Raw genomic sequence first — 6,162 nt, forward strand, 5'->3', positions numbered from 1 at the left:
AATGCTACCCGTACTCGGGGCTCGGCTCATATTATTGGGGGGGCCCTGGGTGCCGGAAATCTGTGACATCCATTGACATGGTGATGTGAAATACGTGGAACTCCCATGATTTTGGCTCATATTAATGGGGGAACTCATGGCGACCGTCCATTAAGGTTCAACATCGATGGGTAAGGCTTGACACGTGAAGATGAACGACGTCATATTATTGCGTCCTAATCAAACGTGAGACAAAAGTTTACGTAGAGGGTTGCATTGAGATGCAATTGGGAACTACCTTTTAGAAATTATGATTGGCTGATATTATTCGGGATCATAATTCGCTAATTGGACCTTACGTACCTACTGAGGAAAAGAGTTTCTCGTTTTCACTGGAGGGTAGTGAAAATGTCAAAACAGTGGGAGCGAATATTTATAAAGTAAAAGACCATAGTTTATATCTTACTAAATATTTTAAAATAGTCATTAACATTTATCTGTTTAATCTTCTGTACTATTTGAAATGTCTTCAATTCGCAATCCGCTTTCTGCCATTGTCGAAAAACACGTATTAACCGGTCCTAATTACCTCACTTGGCTAAGAAATCTGAAAATCTTCTTGAACTCGGAAAGGATTGCATATACACTAACTGAGTCGCCCCCTAATAAGGCTCCGACTGACTGCACTCCTGAGGAATTGCAGACCTACAAGGATTGGTGTGACCATGACTTGAAGGCCAAGTGTTATATGCAGGCTTCTATGAATGATGAGCTTCAGAGGCGTTTTGAGGGTGCAAAGAGTGCTGCTGACATTCATTTGCAACTCAAGGAGCTCTTTGGAGAGCAAACACGTCCTCTTAGGCATGCTACCGTCAAGGAGCTGATCACTTTGCGCATGCGAGATGGGGCATCGGTCCATGAGCATGGCCTAAAGTTGATTGGGCTCGTGGACAAGCTTGTTGGCATGGATTTGATGTTGCCTTAGGAGTTGACCACCGACGTGTTGCTGTTATCGCTGCCCAGCTCATTTGATCCTTTTGTGGTGAACTTCAACATGAACAAGATGGAGCCGACCCTTGAGGAGTTGGTGAACATGCTTGTAACTTTTGATTCCAAAATCAAGAAAGATAAGTCGGTTCTTTATGTGGGTTCTTCATCTGGTACGAAGACCGATCCACGTGGGAAGAGAAAGAAGCGTTCTTTCCAACGTCCCAAGAAGAACGTGCCCTTGAAGAGGCAGACTCTGGGTCCCGTTGTGGCAGCCAAACCAGTAAAGGCTAAGAAGAATGTTGACATTTGTCATCACTGGAAGAAGCCTGGACATTGGAGGCGTAACTGCAGGGAATATCTTGCCCAGAAGAGTTCTGGAAACAGTATGTTCTACAATGAAGTAAACATTTCAATTAACTCTACTTCTTGGGTATTGGATACCGGCTGTGGCTCACATCTCTGTAATGATTTGTAGGTGATGGGAAGAAGTAGGAGGCTCAGGGAAGGTGAGACCTTCTTGAGGATGGGCAATGGAGCAAGGGTTGCTGCCAAGGCTGTAGGAGATGTTTACTTGCATTTGAACAATGATTTTAAGTTTGTTTTAAGAGATGTTTTGTTTGTACCAGACTTGGTGAAAAACATTATTTCCATTCCTATGCTTGATAAAGATGGATTTTTTTGTTTATTTAGCAAAGGTGATTGCAACATTTACAAGAACGAATGTTTAATTGGTACCGGAGAACTTGAAAACGATCTCTACACCTTAAAATTAAAAGATATTCCACTTAACAATGTCCAAGCTATAACAACAACAAACAAGTGCAAACAAGATACTCTAAATTCGGCACAATTGTGGCATGCTCGATTAGGACATATTTCCCTAAGAAAGATGAACAAGCTAGTGGGAGTGGGCATGTTTGATATGTCTGATATTAATGCTCTCACGACTTGTGAATCTTGTCTGAAAGGAAAGATGACCAAGATTCCCTTTAAGGGCCATGTGGAGCGAGCCAAAGGGTTATTGGATTTGATCCATACCTGTAAGGCCCAAGAATTATAGAATTGATAAACCAAGATTATCAATCTTCATTAACGAGAGACTCGGAAGATATGAGAATGCATGACATGCAATGAGGGAAGAAAAGACATGAGAAAATAGGGTTCGCAAGACCGCACCTGCGCCCAGAACAGGAGTGCACCCGCGGTCATTAAAAATGGAATTTTGGAAGGTGAGGCCGAAGCATCACTGCACCCGCGGTGCAACCAAGACCGCACCCGCGGTGCATGGACAGAAAGTTGGGGAATTTTACAGAAGCCACATCGCACCTGCGGTAAGAACAAGACCGCACCCGCGGTGGTGGTACCGCACCCGCGGTCTGAGCTTTCGGGAAATGCAAGGATAGACATTGCACGACCGCACCCGCGGTACAATACACGACCGCACCTGCGGTCTAACGTGTAACGTAAAGAATGAAGCCACGTTTTAAATTGCATGCAAGATATATATATAGATGGAACTCGTGTCTTCTTGAGATTCTTCAGAGGAAATGGAGAGTTTGGGCAGAAACTTTACTTCTTAAACTTAGAATTTGATTTACGAAGAATCCGTGTCTCAGAATTCGAATCCAACGCAGTATTGTGTTCCTCTCGACACGAGCTACACAAGGACGTAAGTTTTATTACGTTTTGAGATGTTTTGAAATTATGATGTTGTCAGAACTGAATATGATTCAAATATGGTGTTTCTACTACCGTAGACATTGTAGAATTGAAGTCAGATTAAAGAACAGACTGTTTCTGTAATTGTTTTGATTTTTGAAAGATATTGACTGAGATTCGATATCAGATTTATGTTATCGTTGAGATTATGAGTTATATCAGTATTGATTATACGTTTTAGAATTATATTTGTGATGTTCAGATTGACGGGGTTATTCAGATTGTATTGTTATGCCGTCGAAACATCAGTTGATTTAGATTGATCAGATTATGTACTGAGTTGAGTATTGATCAGAACAGATTGTGTATTGAGTTATTCACTGATACAGGGTATTCGATATTGTCATTTCAGATTTGATATGGACAGAGTTGAATGCAGGTCATCGTCTTCGTCAGACCGGGACGATAAAGGTATAATTCATGTGATATTCGGGAAGACATAACTCAAATCAGATCTCATTTGAGTTTCTCAATAAAATCACATACTAGATTGATGTTTATGTTTTGATATGATTATGCTTTGTTTATAGATTTATATGCATTGCATTTCATATTGGAGAGTCTTGACAGACAGTCATACCTCTAGACGTTCGGTGTATCGTTACATAGGAGCAGACACCCTCCGATTGTAGATTATTCGATACAGATATGACCGAAGTCTAGGAATAAGACGTACGTTACCCCGATTGGGAGAGTAGGTAACAGACAGTGACGTCTTATTCACACCGGGATCCCTAGAGTCAGCATGGAGTCGAGTCATGACATGATTTGATTAGAACTGCATGCGTAGATGAATGGGATTCATAGATTATGGAGCCCATTGTTATTGCTTCCAGTTATGATGGCATGTTTCCTTATTTAGATTGTTTATATGCATGTGTATCTGACTTGAGTTACATGCTCATTTGATTTGATTTCATAGATTATGAACTCTATTGTTTTGATTTCATTCATGACCACATGTTTCGTGAATTATATTGTGGATATACATGTTACCATGTTTTATACTGGGATTTATTCTCACCGGAGTTATCCGGCAGTTGTCTTGTTTTGTATGTGTGCATGACAACAGGTGGGGCTGGATCGGGGTCAACAGGATGAGGAGAGAAGAAGAGTTAGCGTGGTGACTCCGGACTTACTGTAGATTTGGTTTATTACTTGAACTTAGTAACCGAACCTTAAACTTAGATTGTACAGTATTGTACTTTTATACTGAAATGTATTTTATACTGAGATGTATATTATTTAGATTCCATTATCTTCCGCATTTACATTTTAAAAAGAAAAATTTTTAGACCCTGTTTATCAGAACTGATACTTAAATCCCAACGATGATTAAGAAGATGATTAGCGTCCGGGTCCCCACAACAGGTGGTATCAGAGCGATAGATCCTTTAGATTGAGATAGTCAGAACTGATAGATCCTTTAGACTGAGTTAGATTGAGATAGAAGAGAATGAGCGGGGTAGATTGAATTTTCTTTCCTTGCATGTGATTGCTAGCATGAGATTTATTTTAATGTTGACTTACATTGTGTGTGCTAGCATGATTTATTGCTTTCCTTATTACATGTTGTTTGTTATCTGAGTTGATTACAGCATGTAATTACCAAGACTGAATCAGAACCGAGTCTGAGTCAAAGGTATATGATCAGAGGAGGGCTGAGACAGAATATATAGATTGTATATTGATTTGTTTGATATTCAGATATACCGCCTCGGAGATTTCCAGAAAGGGGTAGTACTTCAACTGAACGGATAGATGCATCAGAAACTCAGATAGAAGCCAAGATGAGGGAATTTCAGTTATTACAGCCGCCGATTCTGAGTGGTACCGAGACATCTGAAGATTGTTAGAATTGGTTTGATGATATAGAAATCTTGTTCGATTTACTTGCTTGTACAGATGAACAGAGAGTTAAAATGGTACCTTATCAGTTACGAGAAGCCGCCAGGAGTTGGTGGATTACCAGTAGAAGAATGTGGGAACAGAGAGGTACAGTAATTTCGTGGGAAATATTCAGAACTGAATTTTATCGACGATTTTTCTCAGTCTCGTACCGAGAGGACAAGAAAGCAGAGTTTGAGAATTTGAGCCAAGGTCAGTTGAATATTGATGAATATACCGCCAAATTCTCTACTCTACTGCATTTTGCTCCTCAGATAGCTGGAAATGATGAAGCTATAGTAAATCAGTTCATCAGAGGGTTGAATTCGGAGGTAGTTGCATTTATGAATCTGCAGCGACCTTACCATTTTGCTGATATCTTGAGTAGAGCGAAGAGAGCTGAAGCGAGTCTGATTAGACAGCTAGGGAGGTTGTGTGTGAAGCAACCCCAAACACAGCAATCCCCTCTCAGATTTGATCGCGGCAGTACGAGTGGGAAGCAAGATATGCTGAAAACTCGAAAGAAGCCATTCAAGAAGTTGGGGAGTAGTTCCTCTAGCTCAAGTGGTTCCAGTCCAAGTCATATTGGAGTCTATTGCAGGAATTGCGGAGGGAGACATTCCTCAGAGCAATGCCAAGGAGTGCTTGGTAGATGCAATATTTGTAGACATCCAGGGCATTTTGCTAAGGTTTGTCCACAGAGAGGTCCCCGCAGTTCTTAGAGGGCTGGACCATTTGTATATGTGATCGAGGGACAAACCCAGGACCCACTGAATGACATAGTGACATGTACTGATTTTTATGATTATGTTGCATATGTATTGATATATACTAATGCATTTCTTCAGGTTATCTTTGATTGAATTGCATTGATATATATGGTACCTGTTGAGTCTGTAGTGCTGTAGTATTAATCTTTGTACCTTTTGGGGAAAGAAAGATCGATATCAAAGATTTCTGTAAAGTATGGTATACTACAGTAAGATGAGAATGAGATTGAGTTAGATTATGATGTACTTGTGTTTCTGATTTGACCGCATTATTGATGTTAATATGCTGAACAAGTACATAACTGTTATAGATTTCTTTCAGGAGAGTATAAAATACAGCCCAGATATGGCTGATGAGTAGAGATTTCACAGTAAATATTCTAGATTTAGAATTCCTGTGATATTTAGATTGTCTATGACTCGATTTATACAGAAAGGAACAGATGGTATCCTTATGTATTCAGTAGATATACTGAAAACGAGCCTAGCATTGGCAGATTTGCCAATGATGTATGAGTTGGCTGATATTGCTAGATAAGATTTTAGAATTGCTTTATATTAGAAAGATATATTTCAGAATTGAATTCAGATCAGATACTGATTGTTGTTTTAGAATTCAGTACATAATAATATTGAGTGTACAGAATGAATTGAAAGAATTGAAAGATCAGTAGAAGTGTACCAACCAGGAGTACATCTGATTTAGTGATACTCTTTGGCATGGTTCAGTATCTTCGGAGATGTTCTGATGATTCTATGCTTGTTATATCTATGAGATTTTGATATATTTGCAGCATCTGATTGATTGAATCGAATA

This window comes from Primulina eburnea, chromosome 1 (assembly GCF_022965805.1).
Source record: "Primulina eburnea isolate SZY01 chromosome 1, ASM2296580v1, whole genome shotgun sequence".
Lineage (NCBI taxonomy): Eukaryota > Viridiplantae > Streptophyta > Magnoliopsida > Lamiales > Gesneriaceae > Primulina > Primulina eburnea.